Source organism: Bidens hawaiensis, unplaced genomic scaffold (assembly GCF_021521415.1).
Source record: "Bidens hawaiensis isolate Kalapana, Puna unplaced genomic scaffold, B.hawaiensis_p1.1 tig00010744_1, whole genome shotgun sequence".
In the NCBI taxonomy this organism is placed as follows: domain Eukaryota; kingdom Viridiplantae; phylum Streptophyta; class Magnoliopsida; order Asterales; family Asteraceae; genus Bidens; species Bidens hawaiensis.
Genome location: NW_027491824.1, coordinates 454647 through 480981, shown reverse-complemented (window position 1 = coordinate 480981; position 26335 = coordinate 454647). Strand labels below are relative to the sequence as shown.

At 40.4% G+C, this 26335-nt stretch overlaps 1 pseudogene across 1 annotated transcript; it reads right to left on the bottom strand.

The window, feature by feature from the left end:
- Positions 1–8318: 8318 nt before the first annotated feature.
- LOC143536175 (putative UPF0481 protein At3g02645) lies at positions 8319–15610 on the bottom strand (annotated as a pseudogene). The gene is made up of 2 exons (XR_013135847.1): positions 15167–15610; positions 8319–9218 (listed from the first exon to the last, which is right to left on the bottom strand). The product of XR_013135847.1 is annotated as a putative UPF0481 protein At3g02645 (transcript).
- Positions 15611–26335: the final 10725 nt, after the last annotated feature.

Here is a 26335-nt window from a genome sequence, read left to right as displayed (position 1 = left end):
TTGGGGTGGTAGGGTGGTCAACGGCCACAGGCCCGATGTCACACCCCGACTTAGAGCCTAGGTGTAACACCCGTTAGTTTGTATTTGCTTTATATATATATATATATATAGATAAATGATCCAATACAATAATGGTTTATCATACAATACGTACGCGACTCGTATACCCGTTGATCTTCAATTTAATGCGATGGCAATTTTGTAATTTTTGTCAAATCTGATCCACTGCTCTCATCGATTCCGTCCACCTTCATCGTCACCATTCAGCAATCTTCATCGTACAACGATTTCGTCCATTGTCGAAGCCACCATCCACAATCATCATACATCGTCGTCTATTATTTGTTCACAGGTTTGTTAATATTTTGATAAAATTGAAATTGAAATTGAAATTGATGAACCTAATACATCAATTAACCTTTAAATTGATCTAATTAATCATCAATTTGAAGATTCGGTCGATTAATTTTTTCAATTTTTAGTGGGTTATGCCTGAACGTTTAAACTCTTTTGCCTGAACGTTTAAACTCTTTTGCCTGAACGTTTAAACTTTTTTTCCTGAACGTTTAAAGGTTTAACATTTGAAAAAACACAACATTTAACATTTGTTAGTTTAGAAGTTCTGTTTAGAAGTTCTGTTTATAAGTTCTGAACTTCAGTGTTTAATTTTTTTTTTGTTAGTTTAGAAGTTCAGAACTTTTAAACTTTTTTGAACACCCAGAACTTCTTAGAACGTTTAAAGATGTTCATGATTTTTGAACACCCAGAATTTCATTGAAAGTATTAGAACGTTTAAAGATGTTCATTTTTTTTAACACCCGGAACTTCATTGAATGTATCAGAACGTTTATAGGTCTTTAGTTTTGTTTCAGAGCGTTTAAACATAACATTTTGAACCCTAATAAGAGCTTGATTGAGTGCGTTATTTATGCAATCCCATAATCGATTGATGATTCTAAATACTTCTACACATCAATTCGATTGATTAAAATCATAATTTTGGTGTTTATTTTGGTCAGAACGTATAAACTTTGAGCAGAACGTTTAAACATGAACCCTAATCATAGCTCAATTAAGTGTGTTAATCTGTATTTTCATAATCGATTGATACTTCTAGAGCCTCTTACACATCAATTCGATTGATTAAATCATCAATTTTTGATTAATTTGAAGATTTTTAATGTTCAGTGACGTTCTATTTCAATTTTGGTTTTTGACTTTTGAGATTTTATACTGTAAGCTGTGATTAGAGTTTAGAAATTGGATTAGATTGAGCGACAAGTTCCGAATTTGGATCAGAGTTGATTTGTAATCGACGAATTTTGATTGCGAACTACTGTTGGGTTATTTATGAAATTGCCACCGCGCGTTTTTTAATCAAACGTTCTGGAATGTCGCGTACCTAATGTACGATAAGCCATTATTGTACGTTAACCCACCCCTATATATATATATATATATATATATATATATATATATAGGGGTGAGATCTAGAGAGAACTCCTCTTAAAGAGATAACTAGATAACTAGTAAAGAATTATTTTTAACTATTTTAAAAAAATTATTTTGTGATTTTTTTTCTTTCCTCCTAATAATAAAATAATATTGTTCCTAAAAAAAATACAAAATATTTTTTTTAAAAAATAAAAAAAACCGTCGATGTAATGCGTATGTGCATTAATGTGTATTTTATATATAAAATAGTGTTTTATTGCATATAATACAACACAAATACATTATCAAAGACACACTATTGGATATATGCAAATACAGCACTAATAATTGTATGCAAAATACATTATTGCGTATATGTAATACAACAGTAATGCACATATGCACTATATCGATTTTTTTTAATTTTTGTATATAATATAACACTATTGCAAATATACAATACAAACAACTATATATATGCTATTTAACACTGTTTCAAATATCCAAATGCACACTATTGCACATATGCATTATAAAAAAGTCGGTGTATTGCATATATGCATTAATCGTTAATTTTTTATATATTTTTTTATTTTTATATTTTTTTTGTGGTGAAGAATAACAACATATAAGAAGGATGAAAGAAAAAAAATTTGAAAAATATTTTTTTTAATTAAATTAAAATTACTTCATTATTAGTACTCTAGTTCTCTCCATAAAATGGAGTTCTCTCATGATCCTCTCCATATATATATATATATATATATATATATATATATATATATAGGAGATGGATCTTGCGAGAAGTGATATTACAGCAAGAAGTGCGAGAAGTGAAGGTGTAACTCCATTAATCCATAATTTCACTCCCTTTCTTATGATTTTACTTACATGTATGTAGGTTGGTTGTATTTATGTCTTAGCTACACACATTCAAACATACCTACACACATATACATGCGTACCTACACACATTCAGACCTACCTATACACATACAAACGTACCAGCCCACATTCAAACCTACATACCTACACATAGGGGTGTTAATCGGGTCAACCCGATCGGGTTTCGGGTTAATCGGGTCGGGTTTTCCTTAAAAAATATCTAACCCGTAACCCGACCCTATTAAGGTTCGGGTTAGTCAGGTTTGGGTTATTCGGGTTTCGGGTTTGTCGGGTTAATCGGGTTAACCATGTTACTTTATAATTTTAATTTGTTTTATGTGTTTGTAACTTGTAGGTTGCAAAATTTCTCATTCCATTTAAATTTCAATTTCTTTTACAAGTAATTATCTTATAATTTTACATATAAACCTATAAATGAACCGAACGAACATGAACAAAGGCGTCCGTATTCTTTCATCTAACTTTTAAAAAACACGAACACTTAGTCGAACAAATATTTGTGTTCATGATCATTCATTTAAAATCTAAACGAAGAATTCACGAACATAATTAAACAAAGATAAACGAACATGAAGGAACATATATGTACATACATTAACGAACACAAACATACATTAACAAACATAAATGAACGCATTTAAATAAACACAAACATATATAAAACATATTAGGGTAATATAATTACTAAATGCAAATAATATTTAATAATTTTCTGTTAATATGTAAACGAACATGAATGAACGTAAACAAACTTAAATGAACGATCATAAGCAAACATTCACAAACATAGATGAACGAGTGAAATATGTGTTCATGCTCGTTCGTTTATTTAGATGAACACAACATAAATGAAACATTATTGCCTTTATAGTGCTTATTTCACCTTTTAATCATTGTATATAAAGTTAAGTATTGCAACTAATCGGGTTATTCGGGTTAACCCGAAACCCGACTTTTTCCCAAAAATGAACCCGAAACCCGACCCTATTAACAATTCGGGTTATTCGGCTTGACCCGAATAACCTGATCAATACTTTTTGACCCGATTTAACCCCACCCGAATTTGCTTATTCGGGTTCGGGCCGGGTCGGGTTAACCGGGTTTGGGTATTTTGGACACCCCTACCTACACACATACAAACATACATACATATATACAAAAATGCGTACCTACACACGAACATGCGCACCTACACAATAAAAAAGAGAGTGAATTTAGGGATTAATGAAGTTACACATTCACTTCTCGCTGTAAAAAAATTTATGAAATGATCCAATACCTATATATATATCATAGTTGCGGGTTTGTTTTAGCGAAAGTATTTGAAATAAATATTATTATATTAAAAACCCGGGTTTAAATATCCGTTTGATAATTCAAATGATGTCTTTAAGATGCATAATTCTTCATAGTATTTTGAAATAAAATATATGAGACATCAGATAACCTTTAATGACTATAAATCCAATCTACTATTCTTTCTTGTTTGTATGTTCTAACCTTTTATGTTTTCTTGTAAAATGTGGGAAAAAATACGTCAGTACACAGCTGGCGAATGACGCTGACTCTGTTGTAAAATCTTTTCAATTCCTTTTTGAAATTAACAATAATACTTCTGTGACTACTCATTAGGCACCCAACTCAATTGTGATAAAAGTTCCCTAACTACATGTACAATTAATTATATACACAATATCATTTCTCTGAACAGACCCGTAGTATTCCAGAGGCATGTTTGATGATATGCATGGCCTCGGGGAACTCCGGGTCACCATGTATGAATGGATCCAGACACATGTATTGTGACATTTGTCAATTTCGGGTTATCTTGTATATGTTTTTTTTATGTTGTAAACCGACCCGATTTATATCCCGAACATTTCAAATATATAAAATATTGGATTTTATGTTACTAAATCTTTCCCGCTTGTTCATTTTGAAAAACCCCTGTTACGGATTCGAAAACGCCTTTAAAACTCTCAAATTACATCGAAAACAAACTTCCGGGACGCAAAACGAACCACGCAAGACGAGCAGGACCAACCCACCCCACCCCAGACCATGCCGCGCTGCGCGGCCAAGGCAGGGGGCTGGTCGCGTGGCGTGGAGACCTACCTGCTGATCGTTTTTGGCTTTTTATGGTTTCTTGTGCTCGTAACCAATCCATTTCCATGCCTAACACTTTATAAAAGACTTATCCAACTTACCCTATATATACAAGACCATTTTCTTCATTTTACACCTGCTCATACTCCAAATTCTCTCTCAAATTCTTAAGATTAAAGGTTGTTCTTCATGTTCTTGGAGGTTTGACCTTCCAAAGTCAAACTAACCATAGTCTTTCATTTTAATCAACTTGTTAGCTATTATTAATACTTGAAGCTTGTTATACAACATATATATAATATATACCCATTGTTACCTTTGGTGGTCACTTCTCCGGTCTCGGTCGGTGGAGTGTCGACCCTCGTAAGGCAAGGCTTCATGAATGACTCATGTGGTCCTTGATATATATATATATATATAATTATATAACTTGTTTATGCTTACTAACCATGCTTAACTTCTGCTCATTTTAGTTTGTATTTGATATTTGTTGAGTTCCATGGTTATGGGTTTGAAGAGACTAGCCTCGGTTTAACCGTAAATAGCTCCAAATCGTAAACCAAACTTTATTTACTAGTTTTGTTAAATAATTGTATAAACATGCTTTATGTTAGATTTAAGTTTCTAAAATCATTTTTATGAGTTCCAAGTTATGGGTTTGTAGAATCTAACCTCGGTCTTGACCCGAAACAAGATCCGAAACGAAAACCAAACTTTCTTTTAAAGACTTTGTTGTTGACTTTTTGAATGTAAAACTTAAGTATCATCATTTATAAATTTTTATACAAGTTCTTTGATGTTTGGGCATGTGGTAACCATTCTTGATCTTATTCCGAGTTGGAAACCAAACCAAACCAAATTAAACCGAGTTCACTCGCTTAAGACACACAAGTGTGTTTCTAGCTATCAGGACTTGTATCTTTCTTTAAAAATCATTTATAAACTAATTTTAATTTTTTCTTAAAGTACTTGGAATGTTGAATCCAACTTGATCTTATAACAAAGTTTGGACCAACGAAACCAAACACTCGTTTAACGGACGTTGTTAGTTCTAAAACAATAGAATTACATACTTGATTAAGTCTTCTTAAATTTTATTGACTTATCTCATAACATTTAAAAAAAATACAAAAACCGGGCCTGGGGGATTCGAACCCGCGCCCCAGGCCAGTATACGTTTTTGAGAAACATGCGCTGACCATCAGGCCAGCGCTTAGATTTGGTAACAACATGGAACTGCAAATACAAATACACAGGTTCAGTTCTTCCCCAATTTCAAACACAAACCCTAGGATTTTAAATTGATTAAATCGTTTAAGGTTTGTTAAGATTGATTTAGGGTTAATGTTTCTGGGCTAAAACCGATCTCGATGCATAGTTTAATTACCTATTATGGTGAGCGAATTGACGGGGAACAAAGAACAAGTGGTGCGGCTCTATTTTGATCTTAAACGAGTATTGACGACTTTGTTTACTGCAATTAGCTTAGGGGTTTAGGTCGAAATGTAGTGAGGGTGGTGTGAGCAAGTTTAATTGAAATATAATCGAGTATTTATAGTGTTACAAGGTCAAAAGAGCCGCGGTTCGTGTTTGTTAGGCTAGCTGTCAATCGTTAATAGTTTACCATGTTTAAGGTGTCGGTAGGATCGGATTAAGGTAAGCGAATGATTTGGTAAGATCAATTTGTCCGAAAATTGAGGAAAAAGAAAGGGGGGTGGGTCATGGTCGTCGGTGGTGGTAGAGAAAAAGGAGGGAAAGAATATGATTTTGTTTATTGCTTAGTGGTCCTTGATCTATGGTGTTGGATGCAAGATTGGATAAGTTAGTTAGGGGGTATTATAGTATATTGTTCATAGTTATTGTTAATAAATAAATAAACGAAAAATATATCTTTAAATGAGGGCGGGAATTTATTTAGTAACGACCGTTCGAATAATAAATGAGGCAATAGAATATAAACGGCTCGGGTTTCGGATTTGAAAAGTAACGAGTGTTACAGTTAAGAATTCAGATTTTTTTTTACTTTTAGTCCTTTGTCTTTGATAACTTGTCATTTCTTGTCCGTTCACCCTTCGCCCATGCCCGTGCGTGTCGGGTGGTTCGCACCCTCCGCTAGGATCACTGGGTGCACGCTAGGCATACAAGAATATTACTATGAAAACTCATATTCTTATAAAGAGCTTTCAATTTTTTCTCGTTTTCCATATGGGATGCTTATACTTTCTTGCTTCTTTCCATGTGAGATGTACTTTCTTATTTTCTTAACATGGAATGGTTCTTCCTTATCTCATTTTTTTTATTATTTATCTTGAAAATATTTTTGGTATTTTATCTTTATAAAGTTGTCAAAGTTGGACCGAAATTTTTGGGGGATGTTATACCCGACACCCCACTAGGCCTGATATTTTTTAAATAATATGTATTTTTATTAAATATAATTATTAAATATAATATGTATATTTAATATTTAAAACAATTATAAGACCACTAGCTTGGTATAGTGGCAAAGGGGTATTATTCCCAACCAAATGATTATGGGCTCTAGTCTCATTTGAGAAATGTTTAATCCTATTTTTATACAAAATTCTTTACACAACATAAATTATAACCAAGTAAACTCATATAAAAATAAATTGTTTAAACCGAACAAAATACTTCTTTTACTTAAGACCAAAAATAATTTTCGCCTTCGACACAATACTTATTTTCATTCTCAGAGCCGGCCTTGCAGCAATGGTGGTTTATGGCGTAACAGTGCTTCTAAACCTAGTTGGGCGTTAAGAAGCACGACTTGTTGTTGGTTCTTCTTGAGAAAGGTCCACAAGTCGTCAATCAATGACATGATATGAGAGGCCATGGTGGAAGGCGAGTAAGCGAATGAAAGCACCAAATGATAGGAACCAATTCGAGATTGTCAATCTCCAAAGATAGTTAATCCGTTGAGTGAATCAAGCTCCAAAGAAATAAGAGAAGAACAAGACATTTTACTCTAATAAATTCAAATATTAAACAAGGACATGCCTTTAAAGGCTTACACGAAACCATAAAAACCTTTAACTACTAACCAACTAATGTTAACTACCTATCAAGTAAAAAGGAAATGTTGAATAAAAATAGGAAACTACATGTAGCGGGAAAGGTGGGTGCATGGCTTCATGGTAGCTACGTGGAATATTGGGTGACCGGACATGTGCACGGATCAATTACGTTTTATCTAATTGTGTTTTTTTGATTAAAAGATTCAATTTTGTTGGCTTGCTCGTATTATCCAATTGGTATTTGTTTGTATAAAACTTGTTAGGTTGTCTTTAAATTACCACTAAAATGATCTTGCATGTAGCCATATTTAATAGTTTCCCACTAGATCAACCTGATTAACGATGCTTCTAACAAACTCGAAACCTAGATAGGATTACTTTTCTTATAATCGTTTATAAAGTTCTTTGTTTTTCATTAATTCATATAAAATCATTTAAACTAAACTAAGTTTAGCATGTCCTTTATAACTATCATCTAAAAAAAAGCATAGGCTAAATTTTGGCTAACGAATAAAAGAGCTAGCTAAATTTTCAACGTTAGTCAACGCTTTTTTTAAGGCATAAAAGAGATCATATGTAAAGCATACGCTAGATTTTAATCGTCATTGCCTACACTTATATTTATTATTTTGTTAAGAACTTAAAGTTAATATTCATTTTGGTAAAATTAAATTTGTCAGTCTTTTCCGTTTTAATCAATTTCCCTTAATACATTCTTATATCATTTATATCACACAATAGTTTTGAGGTACAGACTTACAACGTTAAAGTACAACAATTAACAAGCCCGGTAACAAGTCCACATGGTTAAAATGAAAAGCACACATACTACACTCACTCGCCCCCTTCAGATCCAGCAATTTCAGGAAGCTGAAGAAACACTCGAGCACAACTATAAACCGAGCAGAAAGCTTGAACCATTGTCAAGAACAACATGAAAAAAGCAGCCAACAAAGTTAAAATCTTCCAAGATGCAAACACATGTCTTCAAGTATCTTGATGATTTCACTCTCCACGTTTTCGAATACATATTATTCACATTCGCAATCACTTTATCCATCTTTGCCACTTTCGTTAGTTTCACAGATTTACTCATTCCATTCCATACATCTGCAACCTCTTTGTCACTTTTCAAATGGTTCACAACTATACCTCTTTCCCGCAAAAACTTTGCATCTTCTTCCGTGTCGATAATCCCATTCATTAACTCGGTGTAACGAGCCACCACCAATGGTCCAGCTGCAACACATGCTTCGTAGGCTACGAGGTTTCTTAAATAAACCTCGGTGTTCACATCTAGTTCGACCACAGGGAGGTAAAGAGTACATGTTTTGGAGTCGAAACTAATATCGGAAATTCCACCGTTTACTGGTGAGAAAAGGATTCCGGCTTTGGCCATCTCGGTGACCGACGGGATTGTGATCTCTTCAATTTTTGGGGTTTTCGAATCGTCACTTTCGTCGTTGGACTCGTGACCTTCTCCACGAAAGTTTTCGAGCATGTTCTCGATGGGTTCTTTCAAAAGTTTGAGTATTGGAAGGTTGGATATGATCTTCCATGGAAATTTCACCACCAATGCCATGGGCCTTCCGAATATTATTTTCTTGAATATCCTTGTCATGCCCGCATTTGATTTGGTGAGGATTTTCCATATAAAGTTCATGAACCGTCTAAGATCGGTTGGTTTCGCAAAAGACTTTTCTTGATCACCGTCATGGGCTTCCTCGGTGATACCTATATATTAGAGAGAATATATAAGTTAGGAATGGTCCTGTATACCTAACTATCTAATTATAACATTACCAATTCGCAAAAGACTTTTCTTATTGTAACAGTATCAATTTTATATCTAACTATCTATATAACTGACTAGCATAGAATCTTATGTATTGCTTAGCTCTACAACAACACCCCCTCCCCACATCTCTCTCTCCCTCTCAAACATAAATTTAATAGTTAAAAAAATAAGTTGGCCCTGTTAAACGAGACGATATTTAAGGGCGGTTCGGTAAATATCATGGGGTGGCTTGGAGGAGATTTAAATAATAATTCGTTTATTATTTATTAATAAGTTTGTTTTATTTTTATTAAGTTAGTCTTATCCTAAACCTATTTGAGTTAGATTCAAATTGTGTATTTGAATACGAGTAGGACTCGAATTAAGGGTATTATATAAACCCTTGGTTCATATAGGTTTTATTAAGTTTTTTCGTTTGTCGTTTTCTTAATAATATTGGAGTTAATTTGTTTGTCAAAAAGTCTTCGTCGCCACTATGTTTTCAAGTTGAAAAAGTGCAGCCATTATCAAAAGCTTTTTATTTTTTATTTCTTTCTTCTTGCTGTACATACAACAACTACAAATCAAAAATACAACAATATTTGTTTTATATTAAGCACAGTCAAGATTAGTTCTTGATTAATAATCGACTTAGTTGTGCCAAATTCAACAAGTGGCAACAGAGCCAGTAGCCGAGTCACGTTCGTACGTAATCGAGTTTAGTCGATCGAAGTCCAACCAAGAGATTAGTCTCACGGACGGTTGCCTTTGGCGATTATCCAGGTCTGTAGATCGTAAACAAACTCGTGGTGAGAAAAGAAGCCGACGAAGAAGGAAACGATGGCCGATACGTCGTTTGTCGCCGGAATCAAGTGTTTGAACCAAACTAATTATCGAGTTTGGTCGACATGTGTTATGTCATACCTTCAAGGTCAGGACCTTTGGGAGGTAACAAACGGAACCGAAACACAGGTGCCAAGAAACTACACCGGAGGTGCCATCGGAAAGTGACGAGTAAAAGTCGGGAGAGCGTTGTTCGTGTTAAAAACAACAGTCGAAGAGGAGTTGTTAGATCACTTTCAAGAATCCGAAACACCGAAGCATGCATGGGATATTCTTGAACGACTATTCACGAAGAAAAACGACACCCGATTACAACTTCTTGAAAACGAGTTGCTTTCGGTTACTCAGAAAGATATGACGATTCCAAAGTACTTCCATAAAGTGAAATCGCTTTGTCGCGAGATTGCCGATTTAGATCAGCAATCAAGGATCGGAGACGCGAGGATGAAACGGATTATTATTCACGGGTTGAGGCCGGAATTTCAGTCGTTTGTCGCTGCTGTTCAAGGTTGGCCGAATCAACCGTCACTCCCGGAGTTTGAAAATTTATTATCCGGACAGGAATTCTTAGCCAAACAGATGGCCGGTTTGTCGGTCTCCGCTGTACCGAAGCAAGAAAACGAGGCGTTGTTTGCGGGCAAAGGAAAAGGAAAGTTCAAACCCAACCACAGTTACAACAAAAAGAAACCGTGGGATCGAAATAAACCCGAGGAACGAAACCAACAGGAAGGAAGCGTTGATCGAAAGAATTGGAACCGCAATAAAAAGGGTAAACGTCCGTCGTTTAAAACTTTTAAGTGTTATAATTGTGGCATGCGAGGGCACATCGCAAAGTATTGTACAGCGAGTGCAACTGAAGAAGGAAACGCCGCGACAACGCAAAATCGAACTGAAGAGCCTTGGGATGCCGAGGCCCATTATTCCGGAATTGAAGAAGTTCATGCGTTAATGGCTACGATAAAACCTGCTTTAAATTTATTAAATGATTGGATTGTGGATTCGGGTTGTTCGAATCACCTAACGGGTGAAAAGGAGCGGTTAAAGAACTCGGTTAAGTACGAGGGTAATCAGGTGGTAGTTATAGCCGATGATTCGCGACACGGCATAGCTCATATCGGTGAGGTTGATCTCTCACCAGATTCCGAGGAAAGTGGTTTTGTTCTTAAAAACGTGTTTCATGTTCCTGGTATGAAAAAGAACCTGTTATCAGTTCCTCAAATCACCGACACCGAACGATATGTTCTGTTCGGGCCAAACGAGGTGAGTATTTTAGTTAAGTTCGAAACTAAATCCATACCGGTGATTCAAGTGAGAAAGAAAGACTCGGTTTATGTATTGTCTGCCGGGACTTCGTATGTGAATAAGGTGAAAAAGAATCTAAACGCAGATCTGTGGCATCAACCTTTAAGCCACGTCGGGTATGATAAACTTCAATTAATCGTGAAAAAGAAGTTGGTGGCGGGAATACCCGAACTCGAAGTAAAAACGGATGTGGTGTGTGGCGGTTGTCAGTTTGGAAAGGCTGATAAGCAACCGTTTGAGAACTCTAGTTATCGAGCTAAAGCCCCTCTCGATTTAGTTCATACCGATGTGTTCGGTCCAGTGAAACAACCGTCAATTAAAGGTATGAGTTATATGATATCATTTATTGATGATTATTCGAAATATTTGTGGGTATATTTCATGAAAGAGAAATCCGAGGCGTTTGAACATTTTAAAGATTTCAAGTTAGAAGCCGAACGGGATCTAAAGAGGAGCATCGAGTGTCTTCGTTCCGATAACGGAGGCGAGTATACGTCCCGTGAATTTTCTTTGTTTCTTAAAGAAAATAGAATTAAACGCCAACTAACGTGTTCTAATACTCCCGAGAAAAACGGGGTCTCGGAGAGAAACAATCGCACCATAATCGACATGATCGGAAGCATGATGCATAACAAGAATGTACCGGGGAGATTTTGGGCGGAGGCAATGAGTACCACTGCGTTTATAAGTAACCGATTGCCACAACAAGGAATGGGCTACGAGTCACCATACGAGAAGATGTTCAAAATCCAACCGAATGTTAGTTACTTTCGAGTTTTTGGATGCGTGTGTTACGTGTTCATCCCGGGGCATCTTAAACACAAGTTGGAGAAAAAGGCAACGAGATGTATTTTTGTTGGTTACGATAATGAAAAGAAAGGGTGGCGATGCTGTGAGCCGAGCACCGGGCGAATTTATGTGTCTCGGGACGTAATATTTGATGAAAACTCATCATGGTGGTCACCAAGTAAGGAAGTCTTACCCGACACACATGACTTACAAAAAGAGTATGATGAGTATGTTACGGTTTAGGTTGGTAGTAACGATTTAGAAGAAGAATCTGAACAAACACTTAACACCGAACCTGTTTCAGGAACACGAAACGGGACACGTTCTGATCCATGGCGAACCGGGTCGTTAGTTAGTCAAACGAATGGTCAAACCAACACCTCAGTTGTACCAGTTAATACCGGAGGGGATGTACCGGCTGTCCGGAGGACCGAACGGGTTAGTAAACCGAACCCGAGGTATGCAAACGTCACGTTACTTGTTAGTCAAGAAACTGAACGTGAACCCGAAACCGTAGAGCAGGCCCTACGGGATCCTAAGTGGATGGAAGCCATGAAGCAAGAGTTAGATGCTTTAGCCAGTAACGAGACATGGCTTGTTCCGAATCCGGGTGATGTAAAACCGATTTCGTGTAAGTGGGTTTTTAAAATTAAAAGACGGGCCGACGGGTCGATAGAAAGATATAAGGCTCTATTAGTGGCACGGGGTTTTTCCCAGGAGTACGGGATCGATTATGAAGATACGTTTAGTCCCGTAGCTAAACTCGTTTCGGTTCGAGTAATTTTAGCAATTGCCGCGTGCAAAGGTTGGGATTTATGGCAAATGGATGTGAGTAATGCTTTTTTGTATGGCGATTTGGATCGTATAATATACATGGATCAGCCGGGAGGTTTTGTAAGTCAAAGTTTTCCTAATTATGTTTGTCAGTTAAAGAAAGCAATTTATGGCTTAAAACAGTCACCGCGGGCCTGGTTCGGTAAGATTGGTGAGTTTTTAGAACTTAACGGATTTGTTCCTACAATAGCCGATACCAGTGTGTTCGTCCGAGCCGAAGGTGACAAAACCGCCGTCGTCCTCGTTTATGTCGACGACTTAATTATAACCGGTGATTTAGTCTACGTGGTGGAGCAATTAAAAACGAATTTGTGTACTCGTTTTCTCATGAAAGACTTGGGAAAATTAAAGCACTTTTTGGGTCTTGAGCTCGAGTACGAGAATGATGGGTTTATACTTCACCAAAATAGGTATGTCGTTAATCTTTTGGTGAAATTCGGTATGGAAAGTTGCAAACCGATACGGGTACCCATGGTACCAAACGGGTTTCTTCGAGCCGAAGAAGGAAAAGAGTTGGAAGAAGTAACCATGTATAGGCAAATAATTGGAAGTCTTATTTATTTGACCTTGACTCGACCCGACATTGCGTATGTTGTTGGTGTGCTTAGTAGATTCGTTCAAGCTCCAAGAAAACCGCACCTTGAAGCTGCCCGGTTAGTGTTGCGGTATGTGAAATCGACTCCGAGCTATGGTGTTAAGTTTAAGAGGGAGTCGAGTAAGGAATTAATCGGGTTTTACGATGCCGATTATGCTAAAGATCCGGACACGGGACGGTGTACAACCGGGTATGTATTCTTGATTGGTTCAAGTGCTGTTACATGGTGCAGCAAAAGGCAGCCTACCGTGTCACTTTCGACTACTGAGGCGGAGTATCGGGCCGCTACTATGGTTGCGCAAGAGTGCGTGTGGCTGGTTCGTTTTCTAAACGAGTTAAATCAAGGTAAGAACGAGAAGGTAACCTTGTATGGAGATAACGTGTCTTCAATATTGTTGGCTAAGAATCCCACTTTTCATGCGCGTACGAAACATATTGAAGTTCATTATCACTTTATTCGTGAGAAAGTGTTAAATGGAGAATTTGATTTTAAATACGTTAACACGTTGGAGCAAGCTGCTGATATGTTCACAAAGAGTTTGCCAAAAGAGAAACTTGTGAAGTTTTGTACTCGTTTGGGAATGAAGGAAGCAAATATCGAGAGGGAGTGTTAAACGAGACGATATTTAAGGGCGGTTCGGTAAATCTCATGGGGTGGCTTGGAGGAGATTTAAATAATAATTCGTTTATTATTTATTAAAAGTTTGTCTTAGTTTTATTAAGTTAGTCTTATCCTAAACCTATTTGAGTTAGATTCAAATTGTGTATTTGAATACGAGTAGGACTCGAATTAAGGGTGTTATATAAACCTTTGGTTCATATAGGTTTTATTAAGTTTTTTCGTTTGTCGTTTTCTTAATAATATTGGAGTTAATTTGTTTGTCAAAAAGTCTTCGTTGCCACTGTGTTTTCAAGTTGAAAAAGTGCAGCCATCATCCAAAGCTTTTTATTCTTTATTTCTTTCTTCTTGCTGTACGTACAGCAACTACAAATCAAAAATACAACAATATTTGTTTTATATTAAGCACAGTCAAGATTAGTTCTTGATTAATAATCGACTTAGTTGTGCCAAATTCAACAGGCTCCACCACTATTTCGTTCTTGGTGTTCATGTGTATGAGCATTTGCCCAAACACAGAATGATGGCAGAGTCAGTATGGTTTAAGAACGACACAAATGAGCTTTGCCATCGTTCTTTGAAGTCATGAAGGCTCCATTGGGGTTGCTCTTCATGTGAATGTCGAGCATGGAATGGTAATTGTAGGCCACCTTGGTTTTTAATAATATTAATATATATAGTGGGATAAGTATTTAAAGATACGAAAGATGGTGATGATATGACACTATTTTTAGGTTACCTCGAAAGAGTTTTGGAAGTTTGGAAAAATAAAGTGTTTATTAATCTGATAGCCAACTATGCATGTTTTTGGAAGATTTTGATGATTTAAGGATAATTAAAATAAAAAATTTAGTCAAATCAAGTAATATGTATTCTATCTATGTAACTATGTTCATGCATATATTAGTTCTTTCTAATATTACCTTCATACTCGATCTGAATCGCCTCAGAAATACCGAGTTCTTTGTTATTTGGCACGGTCATATGGTATAGAAAATCAAGAAGATGATCACATTCGTCAATATCAACATCAGCCAAAGCTTATTCAAGAAAAGGAGTAAGCTCTTGGTATAACCCCATGAGCATCGACTTCAATATCTCCCGGGAGTCTTATTATAACTCTCCTTGTGCTGATGCTCTAACATCGTCTTGATCAAAAACAACGGGATCTGATTTACCATCATCACCAAATCCCGAAGAATCGCCACATGCGACAACTTCTTCCCCGTAACATCCACCAAATGAGACATTCAAGACGTCACTCTCTTGAGCACCCGACCTTCTTGTTTCATCGAATACACCACAAGAAACTCGAGTAAAAACGCCATGTCAACCGCCATCATCCATACGAGTGCATCACCCGACATGTCTAGTGAAGAAACGTGTATCGACTTACTTGTATACGATCAACGTTCCTCGGGTACGAGTATGCTATATCACCGATGGTTTTCCGAGATACGGGTTCTTCCACCTACAAAACGAACAGCACCATGAGCTTACCCCTCAGAAAGGGACAGAGGGGTCCTCTTTGGGGTAACCCTCCGGTGTGAGAATCAGATATTGTAGGAGAGGATAATCAGGATGTGAAAATGAGTAAAGGATTTAGCATATATTTTCTTGCCTTTTTCCCAACTGTGGAGGTGGTGTGGTATTTATAGTATTAGGGTTTCCAGTGATTGGGCTCAGACCCAATTAGGGCCTTTTTGGCCTCCTCCTATTGCTTCGCGCCACGTGTACTTAGGACACCTGGTGCTTTTTCATTGATTATTCTCTGACCAAGGTATTTTACCTGACCCATGTGCCATCACGTGGTGGCACATGGGTTTTGCTGAGTTGTCCACCCTTCATTGGCAGCTGTCAACATCAGCACATTCTTTATTCCTTAAAAGATACCTTCTGGAAGGTTGTCTGATGAGTACAATCATGGTTGTCCTTATCCTGATTTGGATTAGACTATTGTCTCATTTGTTGTGTTGTCCTTTATGCGCCTATCCCGGGGATGCGCAAGGTCTTCTCTTTATTCTCACGCGCAGATGTTTCATGCGCAGATGTGATATGCGTGAGCATATGTGATATGCGCCACGCGCAGATGTGATATGCGTGAGCATGTGTGATGCGTGAGCATGTGTGATGCGTGAGCATGTGTGATGCGTGAGCATATGTGATATGCGCCACGCGCATAGGTTTTGGCTTTGTGTCTTCGTGACATCCTGATTTCAAGCCTCTTGTCTATATCTTGTGGGTTGACCCGCCCCGCTCGATGTTAAGGCGGGTGCATACCCCTTCAAGCCCCCCCAGTCTAATGTGTGTCTTGTCTCGCGCGAGCGAGGTAAGATAGATATTAGACTTAATAGTTTGCTCTTTTAACAGGGTTTGTCTTTTCTTTTTCATTTCTCATATGTGCGTTGCGCGAAATTCTATCCCTTTGGATAAAACGAATCGTCAATGCACGTGGTTGGTTGATGCTGACATGCATAAGAGATGGAGACGTTATGTGTAAGACCTTTCGCGTGCTCGAGGTGCTACAGTTGCCTTTCACGTCTCCTCATACAGTGTCAGGAACACGTGTCGCGCTTATGTTGGCCTACGCCTGCGCGTGGGGGCGCGTGAGCGTAGATCTGATTATTACTTGTTTCTCTTTCTCTCCCCTGGGCCTATAAAACCAAACCTTTTGAACGCTTTTTTCTTCATCTCCATTGTCATTTTCAGAGCTTTTGCTTCTTCAATTACATTCCGATTAAGAGCGTTTATCTTTGCTTCCAGATTTCCGTGCTTAAATTAACCATATTGTTCGATTCGCAATTGTATGTCTGATAACCCAGACACCACAATTTCCCCTAGTAAAGGCCGTGTAAAATCAGTGGTTATGTCTACTTTGAAGAAGACCGGCAAGGGTAAATGGGTTGCCGAGGCCTCGTCGGAGGAGGGAGGGAAGAACAAGGCGGTGAAGAGATGGGATGAGATTCCCTGCAAGTTGAAACAATCTGACTTTGATAATCTCGTTGCCTCTCAGGGTTTTCTCCCTGAGTATGGCTGTCTGCTCCCGGCGACCGGGCAAACGGCGGCGGATCCTCCCGCCGGCTATATCTCTTTATACTCTCATTTTTTCACCCACTGTAATCTTCGTCTTCCAATGACGAGGTTTATAGGTGCGCTCCTCCAGTTTTACGGGATTCATATATCTCAGGTTCATCCCTGTGGACTAGTGCGCATGACTCATTTTGAGTTCATGTGCAAAGCTCAGCGCGAGGAGCCCACCCCTCGGCGCTTTCAATATTTTTATAAGCCAAAAATCCAAGATTCTTGGTTCTCATTCACACCGCGCAGTCAGAAGGTTAAGTGCTGCACTGTTTCCTTCAAAAGCCTTCATGACTGGGCTGAAAAATTCTTTTATATCAAGGCTGGTGTGATTCCCATCCGCATGACTACGCGCGCGATTACTTCCGCGCCCGCGGATGATGACGTTCTTAAGAATCCATCTGGCGCGTGGGTTAAGAAGTTATCTGCTGAACCATCCCCCGCTAGGAAAATTTGCGAGGAAGCGTTGGCGGGGGTTGGCATGAGCAAGAGGTGGATTGACAGCGGGACTGAGCCTGTCATCCATGTTGATGGCTCAGGTGGGTTGTTTGTTCATTGCATTAATTTTGCGCGAGTATAATTCGTTTTGCTGATATCACTTGTCTTGTTTTATGCAGAAAGCAAGGAATACATCCACGTCGCCTATGACGAGCATACGGAAGGTGGCTCGGTCGCGCTGCGCGCTGGGGAAGTTGCTTTCCCTGATCGCTTCGATGATATGTTCATCCCTGTCGATTTAGAATTTTGTTTTTATAGCGATGCGCCTGGTAAGCCTTTGTATTTGTGCTTAGGCCCTTAGAGTACCAAATTTGGTTTTAACATTTCTATTGCGCGTATTGTAGATGCGCTCGCTAATTATGAGTTGGAGCTTGTGGAAGAGGAAGTGGAGGAGGAAGAAGCTGAAGCGCAAAAACTCAAGCGCAAGGCTAAAGGCAAAACTGGCGCAGGGGCCAGTAAAAAACAGAAAAAAGATGATGCCTCTGTTGCCCAGAATCTTCCTCCTACTCAGGCGAAGGGACTTGAGAAAACCAAGGGTTTTACTTCCAAGTTTTCCTCGTCTTCTTTGCCTCAAGGTGTGGGCAGTCCTCCCGTCCACACGAGGTATGGTGCCGCCACCTCGTCTCTGCGCGCGGCGGACAAGGGAAGCGGTGCTGTGCCTGCTGTTTCGTCTTCTCCAACAGGTAATACTTTGTTTATTTTTTGTGGTTTTATGAGCGTGATTCTGATAGTCATTAATGAAGCTTTGTTCACTCAAATATTTGTAGAGCCGGCAACGTTGGTGGCTCAACCTCAGGCGCAGCAAGGTGCCGAGGCTACGCCAAAGGTTGTTTTGAAGTCCCCTGTTTTACCCTCGAAAAGGGGGAAAATGGACTTCATGGCGATGTTTAATTCGCGGACTGCGGTGCGCCAAGGTATTTATTGCGCTTTGATTGTCTGATTTTTTCTTTTAGTTCAAGTCATGAATCATTTCTCCTTGTTGGTTTTTTAATAGGAATTATAGCTGGCACACAAGCTGCTGGTGGCACTGCTAGCGCTGGCGCCGTTAGTTCTGCTCCTGCTCCAACAAGTACTGAATCTCCTCTCATTGGGATCACTAAGGAGCAGGAGACTATTTTACGCGCTGATCTAACAGCGTCAAGACCTCCCTCACCTCCTCCTGCGCGCAGCCCTCCTCGTGAGACTATTTTTGATTTTTCCAAGTCGCAGGAGAAGAGACCTGTTATAGAGGATGATGAGGAGGTTAATTTTGAAGATTCTGATGGTGGCCGCGTAAGCCCTATAGCGCCACGAGATTTCGTGGCGCAGCCTTTTTCTCATGGGGCGGGCAGGAGCTCACTAGCTGGCGCTAACCTTTCTGCCGGTTCTCCGCAGGTATAAGTTTATTTTGCTCCGCTGTGCAGACTTCCAAATTAGTGTTTAGATAACTAAAACCTCTCTTTGCGTTGCTTTGTGTTTGTAGGGAGCCGATCACATATACCGCCCGAGCTGGAATATCACTGAAGAGAGCTCGTTCCAATCCATGGGCGTATGTGAAGACTTTTGGGCTCACTCTGTTCCTCCAGCTGAAAGGAGGTTTCAAGAGGACCGCGCTCACGTGGATTTGTTTAATGACCACCTTTTTGCTGGGTCTGCGTTCTTTGCTGCCTCCCAAGAGCTTCGCAATGATTATATAAAGGTACGTGATGCCCTTGCGGAGGCCAAGCAAAAGGCTAAGATTTCTGCTTGGAATCTTTCTGATGCCCGAGAGAGGGCTGAGAAACTCCAAGCAGAACTTAGCGAGAACCGGGCGAGTGCCAACGCTGCTTTTGTGAAGCGAGGGCTTGAGCTGCAAGCTGCGCGGGAGAAGCTGCAAGCGGCAGAGGCAGACGCGGCCAAGTACGCGCGTCGAGCACGTGACCTGGAGTTGGAAGCAGAGGCGCGTGACCAAACTATTGCGCAGGTTAATACTGACAAATCTTTATTGGAGAGTGAGGTTGCGCGCCTGAAGAAAGAGCTCGATGCTGCGCGAGCGGAAAAGAATGAAGCCTTGGCGGCAGCGGCGTCTGACAAAGAAGAGCTAAAACAAGCCAAGGAAACTGTTGAGTTGTTAAACTCTCAGATCCTTGCTCTTGAGACGTCTGTTTCTTCCCTCGCGCAGGACCGTCAATGGCTGATTTCACAGGGTGTGACTCGTTGCGCTTATGCGATGAAATACTCAGACGAGTTTCAGACCCTTGTGATGGATTGTAATGCGGCGTCGCGCTTGGTGGGTCGAGCTGAAGGGTTTAAGGATGGTTATGAATATGGCATGCTAAAGAAGAATCCATCCGACTACCCTTATCAGCTCGACGTTGTCTGCGCTGACATGGCTGAGGTGGGGGAGAAGTACCTGAATACTCCAATTCCCATCCTTGAGCAGGTATTTTAACCTTAATGAGTTTACTTGACCTATTTTCATAATCTTTTGTACTCATACTGTTCCTTGTGACTTGCAGATAGCCGCGCTTGCTGACCAGCCCGATCTTGGCGCTTTAAAGAAATTACTTGATGAATGTGAAGGGACTGGTGGCCATGATGATGGCGCGAGCAATGCTACCTCTGCCAGCGGCTCTGGCGTGGCCAAAGGACCTACTCCTGACGCTATCATAATAGAAGACGACTATATTCAAGACGAACAGCTTGATTATGGTAAGTTTGGAGATGACGAGGAGCGGGCTGCGCCAGATGCTGAGGGAGGAAGTAATGATGAGGACAATGAAGAGGCTGATATTGATATAGAGACTTGAAAAGCCCTTCTTGTTTTTTTTTGTTTTTTTTGTTTTTTTTTTATATTTGTAGTTTTTACCTCATCATTTGTAAATTTGTAAACTTCTATGTTTGTGGAATGAAATTTTGTTTTTCCCTTATTCGCATCTTGCGCATTCCCAATTTGTCTCTTTATATTGCATGTTTGTGCTCGTTGAATATGAGGTGTGCTTACACATTGAAACTTGGACAAGGCTGTAAGGAAATTATTTTATTTAATCCTTAACAGTTGTCATATTTCAAGTTGTTTTGCAATATTCTGAATATGCTGACACGTGCCTTAGCATTTCATTGTTCCTCTTTTGCGCGACGTTATCGTGCATTTATTATAGGGAATTATGAATGAGTTTTTTAGCCTTTACGTGTCAGTATGTGTTACTCTGCTTATATCCATTATAATCCCATGCGCGGCCCCGACCTGAGACCTTAACAACTATGCTTTGGCATGTGCTTTGCCTTAGTTGTGCTTAGGTATTTTTATGGTCCAGCTGCGCAATACGTAGGATGGATGGTATGAGTAATTTGTGCTAAGGCTCATATTATTGGGCTAAGGCCCTGAGCTAAGGCTCATATTATTGGGCTAAGGCCCTGACATTTTAGAGTTAAAACTCGTTAACGCCTTTGAGCTTGAAGCTCGCGCATGTATGTTTTACTTCGTTTTTTCTTTAGTTTGATGTCAATACAATGTTGTCATATTGCTCAAAATTAATAAAGGGAAGTGTGAAACATGTATGCAAAAGGTAATAGAACGCATATTAAGAGAAAATAGCGCGTATCATTATTCATAATGGCTTAAAAAGCCTTGATTACAAACTTGACAACTTTTACATGAAACATTTTCTAAGTTGTGCTGCGTTCCATGTGCGCGGGATCTTCTTTCCATTTAAATCTTTTAAAGCGTATGCGCCTTTTCCCAATTCTTCCGAGACTTGATAAGGTCCCTCCCAGTTGGGAGACATCTTTCCCGGAGGTATTGCGCGACTAGCTTCATTGTTCCGAAGGACAAAATCATTCTTCTTGAAGTGGCATTCTTTCACGCGCTGATTGTAGTATTTTTCTAGCTTTTTCTTGTATTTGGCTTCACTGATGATAGCCGCCTCTTTGCGTCCTTCAAATAAATTGAGATCCAACCTCCTTTCGCGCTCGTTATCCGTCTTACTCATCATGAGCACTCTATAGGATGGGCATCCAATCTCTGCTGGAATCATAGCCTCCGTTCCATAGGTTAGGCTGAACGGGGACTCGCCATTGCTGGTTTTGCTTAATGTCCTGTGCGCCATTGGGTAACTCCTCGACCCATGCATGGGACTCTCCCTCCAACCTTTTCTTCAGCCCATTCAGCAAGCTTTGGTTCGCGCGTTCCACTTGGCCATTCCCTTGAGGGTGGTATACTGAAGTGAAGACCTGGTTGATGCGCAATTCCTTGAGCCAACTGGATATCTTCCTGTCAGTGAATTGTTTGCCATTGTCGCTCACGATTTCCATGGGCAGGCCAAAACGGCATACGATGTGGCTCCAAATAAATTGCTTCATTGCCTCAGCTGTGATTTTTGCCAGTGGCTTGGCTTCAACCCATTTTGTGAAATAGTCTACTGCCACTACCAAAAACTTTACTCGCCCTGGCGCTTGTGGTAAGGGACCCACAATATTGATTGCCCACTTGTGGAAATGCCATGCAGAGGTCACCGGAATCAAGTTGTTCTTTGGCCGCATGGTGTTTGGCGCATAGCTCTGACACGCTTTGCATTTTTGGATTTCTTTTAACGCGTCCAAGTACATGCCTGGCCAATAGTAACCTGCGTTCATTGCCTTGGCAACCACCATGCGCGGGCCAGCATGTATTCTACAGATTCCTTCGTGTATCTCTCTGATCACATAGCTTGCTTCCTCAGCGTCTAGGCATTTCATGAGCGGTCCAAGATAAGAGCGTCGATATAACGTACCATCAAGCAGTTCGTAGTTCTGCGACTTGTGTCTTATCTTCCTCGCCTGTGCGCGATCGTCTGGTACCTTTCCCTCCTTCAAGAATTCCATTATTGGAGTTATCCATGATGAAGGTGTTGTATGAATTACAAGGACAGACTTCGCTCCCACTGACGGGTTGCTCATTACTTCCACCCTGACGTCTTTGCCAAAATGATCGAAGCTGGTTGATGCCATCTTGCTTAGCGCGTGGGCAGACTTATTTTCACTGTGCGGAATGTGTATGATTCTGAAAGAGTCAAATTGTTCGGTGAGTTTCTTCGCCTGCTCTAGATACAGAGGCATGGTGTTCTCCTTGGCATCATAAAGGCCATTGAGTTGTGCTGCTACCAGGTATGAATCTACATGAGCCTCTAGCTTTTTAACTCCGAACTTGCGCGCGATGCGCATACCAGCCAGCAGGGCTTCATACTCAGCTTCATTGTTGGTGCTCTTGAAATCCAACCTGATTGCGTAAGTATACTCATGATTTTCTGGATCCACCAGTTTGAGGCCTGCGCCGGACCCTTCGTTGTTTGAAGCTCCATCAGTGAATAATCTCCAAACGTTTTCTTTATTATTGGCCGGCGGAGGGTCTACTTCGCGCTGAGCCTCTTCGACTTTTCCTTCAGGAATTTTTGCGATGAAATCAGCTAAGACTTGTCCCTTGATTGCTGGACGAGGCTTATAGGTGATCGTGTGCTCCCCTAATTCCAGCGCCCATTTTGTCAGCCTTCCTGAGAGCGCGGGACATAGCAAGACTTGCTGGATGTTGTAATCAGTCAGGACTTCAATAGGATGACCATTGAAATATCTGTGAAGCTTGCGCGACGCATGCGTTAGTGATAAAAATAACTTTTCTATGATGGTGTAGCGCGTCTCAGGATCTGTCAGCACCCGACTTACATAATAAATTGGTGTTTGGATCCCCTTGCGATCCACCAATAATACTGCGCCAATGGCGCGCTCTCCTGCTGACAGGTACAACGTTAAAGTTTCACCAGGTAGTGGAGCTGTGAGCGCAGGCAGATTTATCAGACATTCCTTTATCTCATTGAAAGCTTGCTCGGCCTCAGGCGTCCACTTGAATTGGCTTTTCTTTAAGCAATTTCTCAATGTGTTAATGAATGGGGTAGATTTGCTTGCATGGTTTGCTAGAAACCTGTTAATTGATACCAATCTACCATTCAACTTTTGAACTTCCTTCATGGTGGATGGTGAGGGCATGCCGAGGATAGCCTCCACCTTTTCTGGGTTCACCTTGAAACCATCCTTGGTGACCATTACACCGAGAAATTTCCCTTCTTCCACGCCGAATGTGCATTTGCTCGGGTTGAGCTTCATGTTTACTTCCTTTAGGCGCCGAAGGGTTTCTTCGATGTCTTTGAGCATTTGTTTTTCCTCCCTGCTTTTAATCACCAAATCATCCACGTAGACTTCTAAGTTTTTTCCAATCTGCTCGTTGAAAATTGCGTCCATGAGTCTTTGGTAAGTGGCTCCTGCATTCTTCAAACCAAAGGGCATTTTTGTGTAACAGAAAACACCCTTGTCAGTTCTGAAAGCAGTCTTGTCTTCATCCTGTGGTGCCATTTGAATTTGGTGATAGCCCTTATAGGCATCCAGGAAACATTTGAGCTTAAATGGCACCACAGAGTCCACTTTCATGTCAATGTTTGGGAGGGGGTAACAATCTTTTGGACACGCCTTGTTGAGGTCCTTGAAATCAATACACATTCTCCATGACCCATTGCTCTTCCTTACCATCACAGGATTGGTTACCCATGTTTGGTATCGTATTGGGCGAATGATATTCGCGCGCAGTAGATCTTCTACTTGCTCATTCATGGCCTTTGCCTTCTCGTCTCCCATGACTATTTTCTTTTGAGCAATTGGCTCTACAGACTTGAATGTGTTGAGAGAGTGCTGCGCCAGGTCTCGCGGAACCCAGTCATATCAGAATGTTGCCACGCGAAGACTGACATATACGTTGTGAGCAATCTTTTCATTCTCACTCTTGTGTCATCTGATATCGTAGCTCCGATTGTGATTGTCTGTTCTGGGAATTTTGGGTTGAGAATCCATTCCTCTGGCGCGTTGTTTGTCACTGGAAGCTTCATTCTCCCCTCTCGAGGTATACTTGTTACTGCGCATAAATGATCTCGATACACAAATGTTACTCCTGTTGGTGTTGGGAACCCCAACGTGCCATGCGCTGGTGACGGTATGGCGTTGAATTGGGCAATCGTTCCTCTACCCAAGATCATACTATGGCATGAAGTGGTGGGCAAGACCAGGAAGTTGACAATTTCAGCTCGCTTGTGCTTCTCATCCCCCATAGTTAGTTTGAATTGTATCTGACCTAGGGGGTGAATAATTTCGTTTGAGACACCCGAGATTGGTGCACTCACAACTTCGAGCCTTGCTTGGTTTTCTGGATCCAACTTCCTCAAACATTGCTCATACATGATGTCTGACTCACTACCGGTGTCCACCAGGACTCTTGACACCTCATAATGAGCGATGTGTGCAGTGATGACTAGAGGACTGCTGATAGACGGGCCTCCTCTGATTCTTGGAAAGATTACTTGTTGCTCGCGCCAATCCCCTTGGATTTGCGCGCTTCTTTTCCTCGATCTTTGCCCTTGCTTTCTTCCTTCAGCTACACAGATTCTTTTGAATTTTTTACTGGCTGAGGCTCCGTCTGGTTGTTCATTCTCTGGTCTTGGATTTTTTACCAGGTGAGCCAACTTGCCTGATTTCACATCCTTTTCGATTGCATCCTTCAAATGATGGCATGCATCGGTGTTGTGCTCTGTGGATTTGTGAAATTCACAATATTTGCCACTGTTCGGTGGTCCCTTATGGAGTAATGGCCTGGGGCTTTTAAACTGGACATTCTCTGTGCTTAACACTTGCGAAGGCTTTTTGGTGAGGGGAGTCCATATTCTTGGTAGAGGTCTGTTAGGCTCTCCGCCACCTTCCTTCTTGTCACCTTCTCCGCGATTAAGAATGTCTTTTTGGGGTGGGGGTGAACTTTGTTGCGCTTGCTTTTCTGCGGGAGAATAATTGGTTTGTTGCAACCTGGACCATACGGAGTTTTGTTTGCCCCTCCTTTCATTGTTGCGTGGTGCTTCTGTTCGATGCCCTTTATCTCTTGCTCTGTCTTGGGCAATTTGTTTTTCATTTCGCGCGAAGACTCGCGATGCTTCCATAAGCTTAGCCCAAGTGGTTGGTATGCCTTCTCTGCTCACGAGAGCTCTGCGGAGTTGATCACTGCGCGCACCTTGTATAAAGGCCACGCGCAAGAGTTGTTCAGTGATGCCTCCAATTGCAAGAGATTCCTGATTGAAACGAGTTATGTAGTCTTCAATGGTTTCATCATTCCTGCGTACGCAGTGCATGATGTCATCGGGGTCGCGCGTGTGTCTGCGCTGCTACACAAAGTGAGCCTGGAACTTTTCCAATAGCTCTTCGAACCCATCGATTTGTCCTGTCGGCAAGCTTTCGAACCAGACACGCGCTGCACCCGTGAGGCAGCGAGCAAACATGTGACACCATGTTGGCATCGTCCAGCTTTCTAAGTTTCCAGTGTTATAAAAACCTTGTAAGAAATCATCTGGATCTGTTGTACCATCGTACTTGCCTAAACCACTCGGCATCTTGGTTTTGTGTTGAATGGGAGCCTTCGCAATGCGCTCAGTGAATTTTGAATGTTTTACCAAGATGGCTGGCCTATATGGTGTGGTTACGTCCATTTGCGCTTTCGC